This window comes from Chinchilla lanigera, unplaced genomic scaffold, assembly GCF_000276665.1.
Source record: "Chinchilla lanigera isolate Chin_1 unplaced genomic scaffold, ChiLan1.0 scaffold00027, whole genome shotgun sequence".
Classification (NCBI taxonomy): domain Eukaryota; kingdom Metazoa; phylum Chordata; class Mammalia; order Rodentia; family Chinchillidae; genus Chinchilla; species Chinchilla lanigera.
The window spans coordinates 4,452,443-4,471,800 of NW_004955428.1; the positions used below are offsets into that span (position 1 = coordinate 4,452,443).

General features: G+C 38.6%; 1 protein-coding gene and 1 long non-coding RNA gene across 3 annotated transcripts in view; one reads left to right on the top strand and one right to left on the bottom strand.

Moving 5' to 3' along the window:
• LOC102020144 overlaps positions 1-1,489 on the bottom strand; it is a 45,102-nt gene extending 43,613 nt beyond the window's left edge. Inside the window, exon 1 of the long non-coding RNA XR_001234436.1 lies at positions 99-1,489. This is a non-coding gene — a long non-coding RNA (uncharacterized LOC102020144). The remainder of the gene's footprint in view (positions 1-98) is intronic.
• A 5,030-nt stretch (positions 1,490-6,519) lies between these two features.
• The window catches only part of Elf2 (E74-like factor 2 (ets domain transcription factor)), a 91,822-nt gene continuing 78,983 nt past the window's right edge, over positions 6,520-19,358 (top strand). Inside the window, exon 1 of one of the 2 annotated variants that reach the window (XM_013515283.1) lies at positions 6,520-6,538. The gene's annotated coding sequence lies outside the window, so the exon portion shown is untranslated. The remainder of the gene's footprint in view (positions 6,539-19,358) is intronic. The other variant, XM_013515284.1, reaches the window with a different exon arrangement.

Genomic DNA, 19,358 nt, shown 5'->3' on the forward strand with positions numbered 1-19,358 from the left:
AGCCCGGGGCGGGACCTGGGAGGCTCCGGCCGGCCGCCGCGGGTGGCGGCGGGTGGACAGTTTCCTTCCCCGTCCGCCTCGCCGCCGCCGCCGCTTACCTTTCCCTTCCTCCGTGCTCGCTCGCACGACAGGTTGTTCTCGGCCGTTCTTTTATTCTCGCTGTCCTCGCTGGCCTCTTGCTGCCGCTTCCCCCGTTCCCGGGGGTAGGAGACCGGGATCTGATCGGAATCTGTTTTCTTAAACAAAACGAAAACGGGCTCCGGAACGCGCACGTCCAGTGGCCGCTTTCTGGGCCGCCGGCAGGGCTGGCCCTCGGGGCCCGCGCCGCTGACGTTCCGGGCGCGCGAGGAGGACGGAGCGGAGTCTGCCCGGGCAGCCTTCGCGCAGGGCGGCCCGGCCCCCTCCTCCAGTCGGGCGTTTTTATTGTGGCACTAAGGGATCGAGAAGAGATTTCATAACGTTAAGGGCGATCCTGATGGCAGGTTCTAGTGTTCTCGAGTGCTGGCGTCCTGGGCTGCCTTTATAGGAGCCCTGTTTGTTGCAGAATAGCATTTGAGTTCTTGGTACTTCATTAAATGAGAGCTCAGAGGGGAACACTTCATTGTAAAAGTGTATAACCTCTCCCTATGCTTACGTTTGTGAACATTTACTTCACCTGTATGGTTTAAATTTTAATCCGGTGACTAGAGAATCGTAACGTGTCTCTCGTAACCAGATTCGCCTTTCCGAGTCTCTGTCGGGAGGCGAATTATGCACTTTATCTAGTGCTAGAGTCACTGAAGAATGTCAGCTTTGCTGAGACAGGGTTGGAGATCTGTGTTTTAGACTCTTAAAAAGGCAGAATGTATGAACTGAAAAGTATTGAATTATATCTAGACGGATTTAGGAATAAAGTTTATACAGGACGAGACAGTTTATAGACTGTATTCGTATGAATATAATTGAGGGATTTCCTTCCTGGTAAACAGATGAAGCAGAAAATTAAAATATCTTGGGTATTAGAAACTTGAAAAGTCAATGTTATTTTTAAACAACTAATTATACCTCTTTTCAGACGTAGGTACTCACAAAATTAGTTTGAGTGTGGCTGGAAAGTTTCAGATTTTGGGATTTTTCTGTCCTGAGTATCCTAAGTGGTTGTGGTAGGCCGTATTAATGTTGATTTTATGTGCTCAAAAGTTTGTCTATCTTTGTGTGTGTGTGAAGTATCTTTATTGAGAAATCATTCATGTGCCGTCCAATTTGATTTAAAGGATACAGCTCAGAGGGTTTTTGTAGTATACCCAGAGCAGAGCAGCCATCACTCTAATCAGTTTTGGACTGTGTTTATCACTGCTGAAGAACTCTGTGCCCATTAGCATTCACTGCCATTTTTGCCCAACACTGTTTTAGACAACTACTTGTTTTTTGTCTCTGTAGATTTGCCTTCATCTACATGGAACTGTACAATATATGGTCTTTTGTGACTGGCTTCTTTTAAAGTATATTTTCAAAATTCATGTTGTAACATGTATCAGTACTTCTTTTTTTTTTGTTTGTTTGTTTCTTTGAGACACTTACTATGTAGTTCAGGCTGGCCTTGAGCTCACTTTGTAGCCCAGGCTGGTCTTACTATGCAGTTCAGGCTGGCCTTGAGCTCACTTTGTAGCCCGGGCTGGTCTCGAAGTTGCAGTGATCTTCCTGCCTCAGCCTCCCAAGTGCTGGGGTTACAGGCATATGCCAGGACTCCCGGCTTCATTTCTTTTTATTGCTGAATAATATTCCATTTTATGGATATATGTCATTGTATTTACTGGTTGATAGACATTTGAGTTTTCACTCTTTGGCCTTTATGAATAATTCTGTGACTAATTGGGTATAGGTTTTTGCGTGGACATGCTTTCATTTCTCCCAGGAGTGTACACTTAAAAAGAAATGAATTGTTTTGACTTACTTAGTTTGAAACAATTTGCTTATTATGTGTGAGATTCAGTAGTTTTTTTTTTTTTTTTTTTGGTTTTTCTCCAGGAACCGAACTCACGACCTTGCACTTGCCAGGCAGGCGCTTTGCCGCTGAGCTAAATCCCCAGCCCCATATTCAGTAGTTTTTATACAGAAGAGTGAAATTCTTATGAAAGCTTGATGTAGAACACTCTACCGGCTTTCACAAATTCACTCTAACCTGTTTGCAGTTAATCCTCATTCCCCTACTCCCTGCCCTAGGCAGTCATGGATTTGTTTTGTCCCCCTCTAGGTTTACTTTTTCTGGAATCACATAAATGGAGTCATATAGTAAATTTTTTTTTTTTCTTTTTTGCATCTGGCTTTTTTCACTTAGTATACAGTTTTTGAGATTCAGCTACATTGTAGCTTTTATCAGAATTTTGTTCCTTTTTATTGCTGAATAATAACCCTTTCTATGGATGATACTATGTTTCATTTATGTGTTGGTCAGTTGATAGATACTCAGATCCCCTTACCCCACTGCAGAGGGGAAAAGCTCAGGGCCTGTGGACGCTGGGCAGGTCTACCACCAGCTGCATGCCAGTCTCCCTGCCCCCTTGTATTTTGTGTCTGTCTCACTCTGGAGTCCCGCCTGGCCTCAAGCTCAAGGAGGGGTAGCTGGAATCAAGGCATGTGCCTGTGACTGCCATATTTCCAGTTTTTTTGTATTTTGAATAATACTCCTTGAACGTTTGAGTAAAAATCTTTACATGGACATACGGTTTTATATATAGGGATAGTGCTACTGGGTAAAAGTAACTTTAAAAACTGCTGAAGTGTTTCTCAAAGTGGTGTACCGTTTTATATTCTTTATGTAATGTTTGCGGGTTCCTTTAAGTTTCTTCATGTCCTTGTCAACACTTATTATTGTCTTTTTTATTATCACCATTCTAGTGGCTATGAAGTGATTACCTTCTTGTAGTTTTTTTGTTTGTTTGTTTTGTTTTTTCCCGGTACCAGGTCACACGACCTTGAGCTTGCCAGGCAGGTGCTGTGCCACTGAGCTAAACCCCCAGCCCCAAGTTCTTGTAGTTTTAATTTGAGTTTTCTTTATGTCTCATAGTTTAAGAATCTTCTCACATGATAATTAGTTCTTCATATGTCCTTTTGGGTGGCATAGCTTTTCAGATCTTTGGCCTTTTTTGGGAGGCACTCACCATTTAATTTAGCAGGCTTGAAAGGCCCTGCGTAGCCCAAACTGGCCTTGAACTTGCACCAATTCTTCTGCCTCAGCATCCCAAGTACTGGGATTACAGATATGTGCCACCATGCTTGGCTATAAACCCCCCTCCCTTTGCCCATTTTAAAATTGGGTTTGATTTAGTATTGATTTGCAAGAGTTTGTAATATATATATTCTGGATATGAGTCCTCATTAGATACACGATTCGCAAATATTATCTTCTGGTTTGTGGCTAGTCTTCTCATACTGATTGATTGATTGATCAATTGGAACCAGGATTTGAACTGAAGACCTCGGGCATGCCAAGCAGGCACTGTGCCATTGAACTATATCCCTGGCTCATTTTTTAAATTGGGTGTTGGGGTCTTTGAAGCATTCAGTTTTGCTAAAGTCTAGTTTCTAGATCATAATTTTTGTTGTCTTCTGTAAAAACTCTGCCTTGTCCAAAGTTTTGAGGATTTTCTCTTTTCCAGAAGTTTTAAAGTTTAGCTCTAAAGTTTAGATTTTATAATCTATTTTGAATTAATTTGTGTTCTTTACCAGTGGATTGTTCTAGTACCATTTGTTGAGAAGATACACGATCATTTTCCCATTGCAAATGTGAAGATTTATCTCTGCACTCTTAATTCTGTTGCATTACTTCTGTCTGTGCTTACCCCACTACTGATTACTGTGCTTTATGGTAAGTTATGAAAACAGGTAGTGCAAGCACTCTAATTTTATTGTTAGTTTTAAAAATTATTTTGAGTGTTCTGGGTCCTGTATAAGAATTTTAAGATTGGCCTGTGTGCTTGAATTTTCAGAGAGATTGCACTGATTCCAGATCAGTTTGAGAAGAGTTGCTGTCTTACTTTTAATACATGAACGTGAGAATTTCATTTATCGATCTTCAGTGTTCCTGAGCAAGTGATATTTTGTTTTTCAGTTAGCAGATTTTTAAAAAAATATGTTTTATTATAGTAAGAATATTTAATGTGCAATCACTCCTCTTAATTTTTTTCTTTTTCTGTTTTTTTTGGGGACAGGTTTTTCCTCTGTAGTTCAGGCTGGCCTTGAAGTCACTGTGTAGCCCACGGGGCTAGGGATTTAGCTCAGCGGCACAGCGCCTGCCTGGCAAGTGCAAGGTTGTGAGTTCGATTCCTGGTACCGGAAAAAACCATGGTGTAGCCCAGGGCAGCCTGAAACTCAGTGATCCTTCTGCCTCAGCCCCCTGAGTGCTGGGCTTATAGGTGTGCACCACCACATGTGGGCCCTCTTAATTTCAAGTGTAAGATACAGTATTGTTAACTGGAGACTAAATGTTGTATTGCACACCTCTGCAGTTTATTTACCCTGCCTCACTGAAACCTTATGCCCACTGATCAGTGTTTTTTCATTCTCCTGCAGCTGCCAGAGGCACCACTCTGCTCCCTGCTTTTGTGAGCCTGATCCTTTCAGATCTGTCATATGCTGGATGCATTGTCCAGTGGCCAGGCTTATTTTACTTATTTATTTATTTATTTATTTTTTTGGTGCCAGGAATTGAACTCAGCACCTTGCACTTGCCAAGCAGGCGCTTGTGTCACTGAACTATATCCCTGGCCATAGGGTTATTTTATTTAGCATCGTGTTCTCGAGATTCATCCATGTTGCATGTTGTAAAATTACCTTCTTACAGGCTCAATAATACTCCATTGTGTGTATATACCACATTTATATTTTAGTTTATTCCTATTTTGTTTGTTTGGTATTTTTGGTCATTTTTTTTTGTTGTTGTTGTTTTTCCCTGGTACTGAGAATTGAACTCACGACCTTGCGTTTGCCAGGCGGGCACCATGCTGCTGAGCTAAATCCCCAGCCCCTTTGTCATCTTTGTGAGACAGGGTTTCACTGTGCATTTCAGGCTGGCCTTGAACTCATTTTGTAGCACAGGCTGGCCTGGACCTCAAGGCTATTCTCCTACCTCAACCTAATATTTTATTCTATCTCTCTCTCTCTTTTTTTTTTTTTTCCAGTACCAGGAATCGAACTCACGACCTTGCGCTTGCCAGGCAGGTGCTGTGCCGCTGAGCTAAATCCCCAGCCTCCTTCATGTTTTTTTTTTTGATGTTATTAATGGAATGATCTTTTAAAAATTTGTGTCGTATTTTTGTTATTAGCATATAGAAACACAGATTGATTTTTACATATTGATCTTGTGTTCTTTGACTTCACTGAAATAATTCATTCTTACAGTTTTTTTGAATTTCTCAGTATTTTCTACATACAATACTATATCATCTGTGAACAAAGATAATTTTACTTCTTCCTTCCTAATCAAATGCATTCCTTTCTCTCCCTTCTTTCCTCCCTCCTTTCCTTCTGTGACCAGAGACACTACCTACAAGGTTGATGACAAATGGCGAGAGCAGGCATCCTTACATTATTTGTAGGAAAAAATTAAATCCTTTATCATTAAGTTTAATACTGAATGAAGTTGTTTTTACAGATATTGCAAATGTGGTAGAGAAAGTTCCTTTTTATATCGGTTTGTTGTGTTTTTTAAAATCATGAATTAGCACTGGATTGTGTCAAATGCTTTTTCTGCATCTGTTTGCATGACCAGCTGTGACAGTTTCCCCAGGACTGTCCTGGTTTTAGCACTGAAAGAAACTCCTCAGTCTTCGACAAAGCCATGTAATTAGTCATCCTCTTGTTTGAGGCGATCATGTGGTTTTGCTGTTTATCACATTAATGAGATATATTACTTGATTTTTAGGTGTTAAACCGGTCTTGTATTCCTGGAATAAATTCCATTTACTCATTGTATGTTGCTGTTGTTATGTGTTGCTGGATTTGGTTTGCTGTTTGGTTGAATATTTTTTTGTATCTATATTTATGAGGGATATATTGGCCTATACCCACTGTTTCTTTCCTCGTGTTGTCTTTGGATTTGGTGTCCGTAATACTAGCCTCAGAGAATAAATTGAATATTCCTGCCTCTATTTTCTAGAGGCATTTGTGATGGATTGGTATTAATTGTTTTAATGTATTTGGTAGAATTTATCAGTCAAAGCATCTGGTTTTTCTGGGTTTTTCTCTTTGGGAAATTTTTAAATTTCCAATTGAATTTGTGAACCTGTTACAGATGTATTCAAATTCTCTTATTTTGAGTTTATTTAGTAATTACATCTTCATAGAGATTTGTCCATTTCATGTAAGCCATTGACTTTTTTTTTGACATACAGTTCATAATCTTGTATATGTTTTATTTATTTGTTTGTTTATTTGTTTATTTTTAGGCAGGGTCTTTCTGTGAACTCCACACTGGCCTTGAACTTCCTATGTGTCCCAGATTTGCCTGGAACTCATGGCAGTCGTCCTGCCTCAGCCTCCTAGAGTGCTAGGATTACAGGTGTGTGCCACCACGTTTGGTATTGATTTCTTACAGAAGTTTAGGTTATCGATTTGAGATCTTCCCTTTTAATGTAGGTTTTTAAAGTTATACATTTTCCTCCAAACACTGAGTTAGCTGTATCCCATATATTTTGATATATTTTTTGAACAATTTTCATCCAGTTCAAAATATTTTCTGGAAAAAAAACAAAAACAAAAACAAAATATTTTCCAATTTCTTTGCAATTTCTTCTTTGACCCATGAGAAATATTCTCTTCAACTTCCAAATACTTGGAAATTCTCCAAATTATGTTGTTTGATTCCCTTATTGTGGAGTATAAGTTTCGTATGCCTTGTCATTTTAAGTTTATTGAGATATTTTTATGATTTAGTGTGTAATATTTTCTGGACAGTATTGTATGTGTTCTGCTTTTGGTGAGTGAAATGTTCTGTAAATGTCAGTTAGGTTGAGTTGGTTGATAGTGTCCAACTTTTCTGTATCTGTGCTAATTTTCTATCAAGAGTCTGTCCACAACAAGTTTTGTGTCAATTTTTATGTCATGTTTTTCTGGTGTTATGTATATGTATATATATAATTGTTTTATCTTCTTGACGAATTGTCCTCTTTGTCATTATAAAATTTCTTGTCCTTTAGTAGTATTTTGTTGATAATTTAGCCATTCCAGTTTTCTTACCCTTTATTGTTTGCATGGCATATCCTTTTTCCTTACTTTCAATCTGTTTTTAAAACTAGGATGTATCTTGTAGACAGCATGTAGTTAAATGCTCTTATTTGGAATCACATTCCTGCCTTTCAGTTTAGAGGGTTTAATATGTTCATATTTAGTGTAATTATTGATAGATTTGTATCTTCAGTTTTATTATTTTCCTTATGTTTTAATTTTTAAAATTGCTTGTTTATTCTTTGCTGTCTCTTGGAGTTAGTAGATATTTTCTAGTTATCATTTGAATTTGTTTGTTAGACCCCCCCACCGAACCTCCACCCCGGTTAAACCCAGGTTGTTCGTATTCCCAGCTCCAGGCTTTTGTTTTTTCATTTTGGGACAATGTCTTGCTGATTTGCTGACCTGCCTGTGCTGGGCTGGAATGCACCATTCTCAAGAGTGTTGAGGTTACAGGTGTGTGCCTCAATGCCTGGCTTAGTTTCTTAAATGACATGTTTTTGAGTCACAGACATTTTTCGGGGATTACCGTGTACAATATGTTTTAATTCATTATAGTCTACTTCAGATTAATTAATAATTTTTATAAAAGTTTTACCCCAGTACTGCTCCATTTCTTTGTACCTCCTTTTAGTATATATTTTTATGTGTTATAAACCCACCAGTGCAGTTTATTTTTGTTTATTTTATTTTATTTTGTCTTTTTGAGACATGGTCTCCCTATGCAGTTCAGACTGGCCTTGAGCTCACTTTGTCGCCCAGGCTGGCCTCGAACTTGCAACGATCCCCCTGCCTCAGCCTTCCGAGTGCTGGGATTATAGGCGTGCGCCACCATGCCTGGCATGTTGGTCTTTATTTTTTGAGGTAGGGTCTTGCCGTGTTGCTCAGACTGACCTTGAACTGCTTGCTTCTAGTGATCCTCCTGTGCCAGCGTCTTCAGTAGCTGAGATGACAGGCTCATGCTAGGACATCTTGTATACGATTTTGTAATTTTTTTTTTTTTGTAATGGGATGCTCTTTAAACAGTCTTTTATGTCCACACGTATATTTGTACAGATTTTTCCCTATATTGTAGGTATTATTATTATTATTATTATTATTTTTTTTTTTTCCCCCCCTGGGGTCTTTTTGAGACAGGGTTTTGTTACACAGTTCAGGCTGACCTGGAGCTCACTTTGTAGGCCAGGCTGGTCTAGAACTTACAAAGATCCTCCTGTCTCAGTCTACCTTGTAGGTATTTTTTGTATAAATTTATCTGTGTTTCTCTATTTATTTCTTTGTGTAAATTTGAGTTATAGGCTGATGGTTTTCTTTCAGTCTGGAGGAGTTCCTTTAGGCTTTTTTAGTAAGGCAGATCGTTTATGAACGCATCATGTCAATCTTTGTTATTTTGAAATTGTTACTTTGCCTTTATTTTTTGAAGACTAGTTTGGCTGGATATAGAATTCTGGGTTCCCAGGTATATCTCTTACATGCTGAGTCTCTAATGGACTCCTCTGACAGGAACGTAGCACACATGATGCTGCAGGGATACGCTGTCCTGGGGAGGAGGGAATCCCCAGATTCCACTTCTGTCATTTGGCCTTGTGACCCACTGTGTATTCTCACGACAGCCACAGATACAACTAGATGCTGAACTCTGAATCTTAGAAAATCTCGGGGGGTAAAGATGATCTTGGAGACTGTCAGAGACTCTCTAGGCTAAGAGAATCTGTGAAGGCTGGGGAGTTTTGTTTTAACCTCTGTGGAAGAGGTTTCTGTTTCCCTTTACCTGGTAACCAGAGGTGTAATGGAGAAGACTGTATATAGTCCTTCAGTAAAAGTAAGCTCCAGTTCGTTTGTTCATTCATTCATCGTCAAACGTGTTCTGCTGACCTATATATTAGTGACTGAGTTCTGGGATATGTGGAGGAAGTCTAAACTTTGGTTTATTTAGGTAAAGGGAAACTGGGCGTGGTGCACACATCTATAATCCCAGCATTTGGGAGGTTGAGGCAGAAGGAGCCTGCAAATTTGAGGCCAGCCTGGGTTACACAGTGAGTTTAAGGCCAGTATGCATACAGAGTGATACCGTCTTACCCGCCCCTCTAAAAGATACTAGGTACAGGGAGATAATCCTGTATTCGAATAGTTTAGGCTTCTAACTAAGAAACCAGGTACACTCTTTTCCCAGTTGCTTCTCCAGGAAACTGTTTTACGTAGCATTGTGAAAAAATTTTTGGTTTTTTGAGACAGGGTTTTGCTATGTAATTCAAACTGTCCTAAAATTCACTGTGTAGCCCAGGCTGGCCTCGAGGTTATGGTGATCCTGCTGCCTCAGCCTTCCCGGTGCTGGGATTACAGATGTGTTCTACCATGCCTCGTAGCATCATGAAGAAGTTTTTGTTTTGTTTCCAAGTAGTCCTTTTATTTCAAATATAGGTAAACTTGAGTTAGGATACAAGGTCGTATTTGATAATCTTCCTTTTTTGGCAATACAGAATTTCAGGCTAACAAAAAAACTAAGCTAAACCTGGGCATGGTGGCACACACCTATAATCCCAGCACTTGGGAGGCTGTAATCCCAGCACTGGGAGGCTGAGGCAGGACGATCGTTGGAAGTTCCAGACCAGCCTGGGCTACAAAGTGAGCTCAGGGCCAGCCTGAAGTGCATAGTGAGACCCTGTCTCGAAAAGACAAAAAAAAAAACAAACCTCCAAAAATAAAAAAACCCAAACTAAATCCTTAAGAGAACAAAGAAGAAAGACAAATGCTAATACTGCCACTTTCTGTCCAAGGCCTTGAGGATTTATATAAGAGAATTTGTGAGCTGGATGATTTCACTAATAGACACTCCTTTTTTGGGGGGAAAGGGAAGAAAAATCTGTTAATTTATGTAGAAAACAGATATATGTAATTTCCATTTAATCGAGATTTCTACTCAGCCTTCTTTATAAGCCAATAAAAAGGTAGGTAGAAAATGCTCTCATGGTGAGATGGGAAGAGGTTATATGATTCTTTCACAGTTAGAAAAGCAATTTACAGAGCTAAGGTGTTGCTCGGTGATACAGCACTTGCCTAGCATGTTAGAGGTCTTGCGTTCAATCCCCAGGACTGGAGGAAGGGAACACAGAAAAACCCCAACAATCTGTATAATTGAGAAGAAGCAGAAGAACTTTAAGAGCATGGACTCTAGAGCCAGACTGCTGGAAATTCTCTTATTTGCCTGCTGTTTGGTTTTGCATGAGTTAATTAAACCTCCTTGTGCTTTAGTTTCCCCACATCTAAGATGGGAGTCATACTTTCAAGATTTGTGTGGATTAAATGGATTAATACATATAAGGTTGAGTCTTAGGTACTTAATTTTCTTTTGAAGTAATTTTTCTTTTTGGTTTTTTTCTGGTACCAGGAATCGAACTCACTGTGCCACTGAGCTAAATCCCCAGCCCTCTTCTGAAGTAATTGTGAATGAGATTGTTTTCCTGATTTTTTTTGTGTGTGGGTTCATTATTGGTGTATAGGAACGCTGATTTTTGTGTGTTGACTTTATTTTTTTTTATTTTAAAGAAAAAAATAACAAAATAGCGACAAAGACAAAACAATACAAAAACAATACAGATTTTCAAAACAAGATGATAGGAAATTAACAATGGCTGTTATATTATATATTGTTAACTTCAACGAAGTTGCTCAGATTACCAGATGTAGGAATGCAAGACTGATCAAGCAAAATAAAAAACAATAAAACAAAACATTAGAAATGATACAGAGCTTCACTAAACAAGATGGTAGGAATTCAACAATAGTTGTTACATTGCATATTGTCATTGTCAAATTAGTTGTTCAGATTACCAGACATAAGCATGCAAAATTGGCCAAAAAAAAATTAAGCATTAACTGTTCCTTTCAGTAAACCAATAGACATCTACAGTACAGTTATCCCAGCTATCCTTATATATACATATTTATTTATTTCCCTTTCTGCTTTCTTTTCTTCTTTCCCTCATCTGAATTGTTCTTTCCCTTTGAGTAATTTTTTTTACCTTTCACAGTATCTATTGTATGTTTTGGGTTTTATTTACTCTTTCAGGTTCTTACACCAGGGAAGATAGTACTGTGTTTACACATGAGGGTCTGACTTATTTCACTGAGGAGTATGGTCTCAGGTTGCATCCATTTACCTATAAAAGTCTTGAGTTTATCTTTCTTTATAGCTGAGTAATACTCCATTGTATAAAAATAACACATCTTTTTATACATTCCTCAGTTGATGGGCATCTGGTTGTTTCCAAGGTTTGGCTATGACAAATAAGCATGGGTGCACATATATCGCTGTGGTATGATGTTTTTAGTTTTTCTGGAAAAATGCCCAAAAGGGAAATAGTTGGATCAAATGAGACCTCTGATCCTAGTTTTGTGAGGAATCTCCACACTGATTTCCACAATGGTTTCATCATTCTACAGTCCCAACAGAAGTGGAGAAGGGTTCTTTTCTCCCCACAGCCCCTCCATCATTTGTTATTGGTTGATTTCTTGATGATAGCCGTTGTTTCTGGGGTGAGATGGAATCTCACTGTTGTTTTAATTTGTGTTTCTCGAAGGACCAACAATGTTGAACATTTTTTCATATATTTATTTGGCACTTATATTTTTCATCTGAGAAGTGTGTATTCATCTCAGTGGCCCATTTTTCTATTGGGTCTTTGAATTTTAGGGGCCTGATTTTTAAAAATTCTTCATATGTTCTAGATAGAAGTCCTTTGTCTGAGGGACAGTTGGCTAAAATTTTTTCCCAATTTGTGGGTTTTATTTTTACCTCGTTGGTGATTTCTTTTGATATGCAAAACTTTTCAATAAGTTAAGATCCCAGTTGTTGATTCTTTGAAGTATTTCCCATGCAGTTTGTTCATGAGCTTTCTGCCTACCCCTGTCTTCAACACTTCTACCTACTTTCTCTTCCAGTAGATTTAGTGTTTCTGTTTTAATATTTAGATCTTTGATCTGCTTTGACCTTAGTTTAATGCATGGTGATAGACCTGGGTCTACTTTTAGTCTTTGGCATGTGGAAAGCCAGTTTTTCCAGTACCATTTAAGAGGCTGTCTTTCTTCCAGTGAACATGTTTGGCCTCTTTCTCAAAGATAGTGGCTGAGTGTGTTTGTAGTTGTGTCTGCATCTTCTAATCTGTTCCGTGGATCCTCAGGTCTTTTTTCGCCAGAACCATGCTGATTTTATCACAGTAGCTTTGTAGTATAATTTCAAGTCAGGGATTGTGATGCCTCCTGCCTTTTCTTTGTTGCCAAGGATTGCTTTTGCTATTCTAGGTCTCTTCTGGTTCCAGATTATCTATGATACTAACCACCTGTCAGTGTTTTATGGTATCCTACGTTATCAAAGAGATAATAATGATAATATATTAAGTGACATCCATTTAATGCTCATAATAAGCCAGGCACTTTATTTAAAGAATGGAAAGAACTAAATACATCTATATATCAGAGTTGTTTTGTCACACACACATGCGCGTGTGCTGGGAAAGAAACCTAGGGCCTTGCACATCTTATAGACAAGTGCTGTACACTGAGTCATACTCTCAGGCTTTTCAATTTTAGTTTTTGTTTTTTGAGACAGAGTCTTGCTGTGTAGTTCAGGTTGGCTTTGAACTCACTGTGTAGCGCAGGCTGGTCTCAGATTTGTGGCTATCCTCCTGGCTCAGCCTCCTACGTGTTGGCAGCCATCACACCTGGCTCAGCCTTTTCAGTTTTATATGGAGGCAAGGTCTCACTAAGTTGCCCAGCATGAGCTTGAACCTGTGCTCCTTTCGCGGCTTCCTGAGTAGCTGGAATTACAGGTGTATGCCACCATAGTACTTGACTTATTTTAATGTGTGCTCACGGATGAAGACATTAAAGTTAATGGAGTTTAAGTGTGAAAGATCACATTGTCAGAGGTAAAGCTCAAATTCAGCTAATATATGTTGAGTACCTGTTGTGTTCTGGAGACAGTGGCTAACAGATTTAACTCTTAAAGCATAGTAGACCTTAAATGTACAGTTTACAGTTGTTAAGATAGTCTTCGTGTAATAAGGGGAATGGTTATATGAATTATGTCAGGGCTATTATAAGGATGGAAAGAGTGGATAAAAATTCTTGGTGCAACCACTAGAAAAATACATGATTGAGACTATTATTGTTGATGTTAATAATTAACATTATAAATTATACATATAGAATTCCTGTCAGACTTGGCAGATGACTTCAGAAAAGAAACAAGACAGTGAAAATATGAATCAGAAGTACTTCAGACATTGAATTTATTCTTAAAATGGTTTATTTTCACCAATAAAATAGATAAAAATGAATTTTGGGGGGTAGATAACTCACTGATCCCATGAGCAAGAACCGGTTGTGAATCAGATTATGTATAGATATAGACTACACATTGATTCTTAGTCTTTTTTTTTTTTTGTTCTTAGTCTATATCACGTTAACACTGTGTTTCAGTGTCTCTTTAATACTAGTTTTGAAGATTGTCATCTCTTTTAAGGTCAAGTTTATTAAAGTTTACTTCATATATAGCATAAATTTACTCTTAGGCCTCTCGAAGTTTGACAAATCTATACTGTCGTGCAGTGACTACCATCATCATAGACATAGAACATGTCCCTCATCCCAGTTTCCTTGTGCTATTTCGAGATAACATTTTTCTCATTTTCTGTTTCCAGAATTTGTTTTTGTTTTGCTTTGGTATTTTTGAGACAGGGTCTTGCTCTGTAATTTAGGCTGGCCTTAAGCTTACAATGTAGCCCAGGCTGGCCTGAAACTTGAGGCAGTCCTCCTGCCTTAGCCTCCTGAGTGCTGGGATTACAGGTGTGCACCACCACACCTGGCTTGTTTCCATAATTTTATCATTTCTTTTTGCTTTGTTTTTTGAGGCATGGCCTTGCTATGTAGTTCAGGCTGGCCTTGAATTCACTGTTCTAGTCTAGGCTGGCCTCAAACTCCTGGTGATCTTGCCTCAGCCTCCCAAGTGCTGAGACTGCAGGTGTGCGCTACCATGCCTGGCTGTTTTACTGTTTCTTGAGCATATAAAAGGAATCATTTATTTTAATCTGTTAGGTTTAGACATGGTTAGTGCAGTAGTAAGAGAGTGGATCCTATTGCTATTACAACTTTCTAGAAAATCAGGAATTATATGAATGAAGAAGCAACTAAAAATACATCTTACTGAAAAATTGTAAAAAAGAGTTTGCCAAGTAGTAGTAAATTGTATCCAACTTTCATGGTATATTAAGAAAATTGTAAAAAAAGTAGTTTGCCAAGGAGTAGTAAATTGTGTTCAACTACATGGTATATTAAGAAGGACCAATTTATTTATTTATTTATTTATTTATTTATTTATTTATTTATTTAAGAAGGACCAATTTAGGCAAATAGTTATCACACTTTGGATGGAAAACTAATAGCATTAGTTTTTTTTTCCCCTTTTTGTTTTCTTTCCCGCCCCTGGGGATTCAACTCAGGGCTTCATGCACTCTGGGCAAGTGCTCCACTGCTGAGCTGCATTCCCAGCCCCATCATTACAGTTTTAATCGTCTCCTTTGGACCTTACAAGCATAAAATTAAAGGTTATTGTTTTGGTTACTTTTCTTTTGTTTCCGAGACAAAAGACCCAACTCCCAAAGTTAAAGGGGGGAAAGGTTTATTTAGCTCACAGTTGTGGCGGTTCAGTCCATAATTGGCTGGCTCCAAGGCAGGGCAGCATGGCAGAGGGGCAGCTGTTAATGGTGGAAGACATCAAAAACAAGCGACAGCTAAAAAAGGGGGAAACAAGCCTCTTTCTACCCCTTTTATCTTAACCAGACTGCTGGGATTAGGGCAGTGCCAATCCAATCAGCGGAGTGATCCAGCAGTCACCCAGCCTTAATCCCAGCACCCTTAATCCCAGCGTTGCACTATGAATCAGTCACACACACTAGATTCAGCCGCCTCTGAAAAGCCTGCTCCCCATGACCGCATGAGGTTTTGGAGGGCGTCCAGACACAAACCGTAACAGTTATAATCAGTGACTCATGACACAAATAATTAGCTCAAACATGCCTGTTGTCCTTTTTTTAAAAAAATAATACATTTCCTCAAGACAACTGGAAGTTTTTTCTTTTTCTTTTTTTTTTTTTCTGGTCTTTTTGAGACAGGATCTCACTATGCAGTTTAGGCTGGCCTTGAGTAGGGTCTCACTATGCAGTTCAGGCTGGCTCACTTTGTAGCCCAGGCTAGTCTCGAACTTGCAACGATCTTCCTGCCTCAGCCTCCAGAGTCTAGGATTACAGGTATGTGCCACCACACCTGGCTAACTAGAAGCTTTATAAGAACACATATCACATCTACTCATGTGCCTTAATAACTTTAAAAAAGATAATTAATAGACTTTTGAAATGTATATTTATTAATTGGTAGGAATTCTTCCTTTTCTCCTTCCCTCTTTTTTTTGAAAGGGAGTTGCTAATAACTTTCCCCGGTTTCTTGTTTTTCAGCTTTATTGTGGTTTCTTTTGTTGTTAAAAAAAACAAAACACAGTCAAGTTTAGTAATGTTGGATTTTGCTTTCCGTGTCTGTAATAATTTTTCTTTGAGAGTTCGTGAAGCTATGCTATATTTGTTTCTAGTTAAGTCCCCCATATTGGGTCTTACTCACCTGTAATTTATTGTGTCAGTGTGAGAGTAGTGATTTCTTAATCTTATCTGTCCCAGCATCATTTGTTAAATAACCTACCCTTTACTCACTGCTGCTTTCTATTGTATTAAGCTACCCCTGTATTCTGTCCCATTTGTGTATCTGACTATATCTGTACCTTGTACCTTGTCTGTTATTATAGATAAGGTATGGAAGGTCTTTATCAGGAGGGTCTTGGCATACTTCTGCCTTCTGTTCTTGCAGATATACTTTTTACTCTCTTTTCAAGGTTTGTAAACAGCTTCTTGGATTTTTGACTGGAAATACATTGACTTTATGGATGAATTTGGTGAGAATTGATTACATTCAGGATATTGTACATGCCTATATATCAAAGTGGTATCTTTTCATATATAAGAGTAATTTCTCTCAATAAATTTTAAGAGTTTCTTTATAAAGTCTTTTTTTGGGATACAAGGGCTCACTATGGAGTTCAGGCTGTCCTTGAACTTGCAGTGATGCTCCTGCCTCAGCCTCCCGAGTGCTGGAATTACAGGCGTGCGCCACCATTTGCCTGGCTGTAAAGTCTTGAGCACATCTTTGGTTAGATTTATTTTTATGTGTCTTGTAGTTTTCATGGTTATTATAAATGATACCCTTTCAAATATTGTATTTTCTAAATATTTCTGTTGGCACATACAAAAAAGTTGATTTCTGTATGTTGAGCTTTGTCAAGGCACCTTGCAAACACTTTTTTGGGGGAGCTGGGTATTAAGACCAGGCCTTCACACTTGCAAGTGCTTTACCGTTGAGCTACATCCCCAGCTCAATGATTTTATTTCCATATCTGAAGGTAATTATATAAAAGGATATTGAAGTTTACCAAATGATTTTTATTGCATCTACTAAGATGATGTTTTAGCTATCTGTTGCTGACTAGCAAATTACCTAAAGTGTTAGTTGGAGGGATTGTGGAGAAATTGGAACCTTCATACACTGTTGATAGGAATGTAAAATGGTGTGGCCACTTTGGAAAAGTTTGGCATTTCCTCAGAAAGTTAAACATAGAGATACTATGTTGTAGCTGTTCCACTCGGTATATATCCAAGATAAATGAAAGCATCTACACAAAACACGTCTTGTATATGAATTTTCCTAGCAGTGTTGTTATTCACAATAGTAAAAAAGTAGAAACACCCAAAATGTGTATTAACTGATGAATTGATAAATGTGATACATTTGTACAGTGGGGTTTTCACCAATAAAAGAAATACTAATACATACTACATTTAAATGAACTTTGAAAACTATTCAGTGAAAGAAGTCAGTCACAAAGGATTACTTGTTACATACCAGTGGTGGCGCACCTTTGGCGCATGTGCTGCAGCAGGCTGCTTGTTATTGAAAGCTCCAAAAGGTTTGCCATCGCTGCTGTCATTCCTCAATGTCCATGCAAGATTGGTGCCAGACTGTCCCACAGATACCAAAATCTGAGGGTGTTCAAGGTCCTTACATAAAATGGCATAGTGGAGCCAGGCATGGTGGCCCATGCCTATAACCCCGGCACCTGGGAGCTGAAGCAGGAGGATTACCATGAGTTCAGGCTAGCCTGGACTGCATAGCAAGACCCTGTGAAAACAAAACAAAAAAAGGCATGGTATTTGCATACATGCCTATCCTCCTGTGTATTTAAAGTAATCTCTGGATTACTTATAATACCTAATACTATATGAATGTTGTATAAATAATAGTTGCACTGGGCGTGGTGGTGCATACCTGTAATCCAGCACTTGGAAGACTTACACAGAAGGATCACCACAAGTTGGAGGCCAGCCTCAATTCAAGGCCAGCCTGCACTACAAACTGAGACCCTGTCTCAAAATATTTAAAAAAAAAAATAGTTGTACTGTATTCTTAAGGACATAATGATGAAAAAAGCCCGGTATATACTCAGTACAGATGCATTTTTTAAACTGAATTTTTAGTCTGCAGTTGAATCCAAGGATATGAAAGCTTCGGATACAGAGGGCTGATTATCATTCTATTTATAGGAGATGGCCAGACAGGCAAATATCCAGAGGTTGAAAGTAGACTAGTGAGTGATGGACTAGAGGCTGGGGCACGATGGGAGTGGCTGCTAACGAACATAGGGCTTTAGGAGGGAGTGTTGAAAATGTTCTGAGGTTAGGTTGTGGTGATTGTGCAGCTTTCAAAGTTACTGTATACTTTTTAAAAAAATTTTAACTTTTTTATTGTATTTATACTTTATGTGGGTGAACTCTGTGGTGTGTGAATTACATCTCAATAAATCTATTAAAAGAAAAAAATGAATATAGTTTCGTGATATTTCCAAATTCCTGTCTTCAGAATGCTATACCAATTTGCATTTCTACCAGCACTATATAAGCATATGTATCTATTTCTCTGCCGTGTTACCAACAGAATGTTGCTATACATTTTATTTTCACATCTGACCATTTTTTAAAAATTTACATTTCTTGAGTGAATTTGAGCATCTTGTATGTTTTTAATTTCTCTAAAAATTTTTTTGGTACTGGAAATTGAACCCAGAGTTGCTAAGTTACCCCTCCCCCCTTGTTTTTTTGTTTTTGAGGCAGGATTTTGTTGAGTTGGGCAGGCTGGCCTTGAACTTGCGATCTGCCTCAGCCTCCAGAGTAGCTGTGATTATAGGATTATGGCATGTGTCACCACTCTCGGCTCTTCCTGTATATTTGAGGGCCATTTTTATATCTGTTTTGTGGGCTGTGTGTGTGTTTTCTCTTTGTCTTGGGTTCTTGTTCTTTTTTTTAAGCTTTTTTTTTATATTAGCCCTCTACAATATATAGTACTCTGTTTCGTGTGTCTGTGTGTTTAAAAACAAGGTCTCGCCATGTATTCTGGGCTGGTCTCCAATTCACAGTGATTCTCCTTCCTCTGCCTCCCAAGTGCTGGGATTATAAGCATATGCCACCATGCCTGGCTTAGTATTTTATTTCTAACATGAGCAATTGAGTTTTCTTGGTTTTTGTTTTTCATTATATAAATGAGATCATAAACATACTCTTTGATGAGAGTGATCTGTGTACTGGGCCACTAAGTGATAGTCTGAGCAGAGTTTACTTCTGGGTAATTAGGTTAGCTATAATTGGTCAGAGTGTTTTCCTCTGCCCTTTGAATTTACTTAGTGTTGTGCTAGTTCAAATGGTGGCTCATTTCTGAAGCCTTTAGACTCCTTGAGATTGTGTGTGTGTGTGTGTGTGTGTGTGTGTGTGTAGTTCTAGTGTATTTTGTAGTTTCCTTTGCGGCTTTTGCATTTTTGTAATTATTTCTGTATTTTTCTCCTTAAACTTATTAGGCTCTGAAGGCTGGGTCTTGACTTCATTTTTGTATTTCTAGCATAGTCCTGTGTTTGGCATGTAGTAAGTGCTGAGTAAGTTGTGTGTGTGTGTGTGTGTGTGTGTGTGTGTGTGTGTTTCCTTTGGGGACAGGGACTCACTATGCAGTTC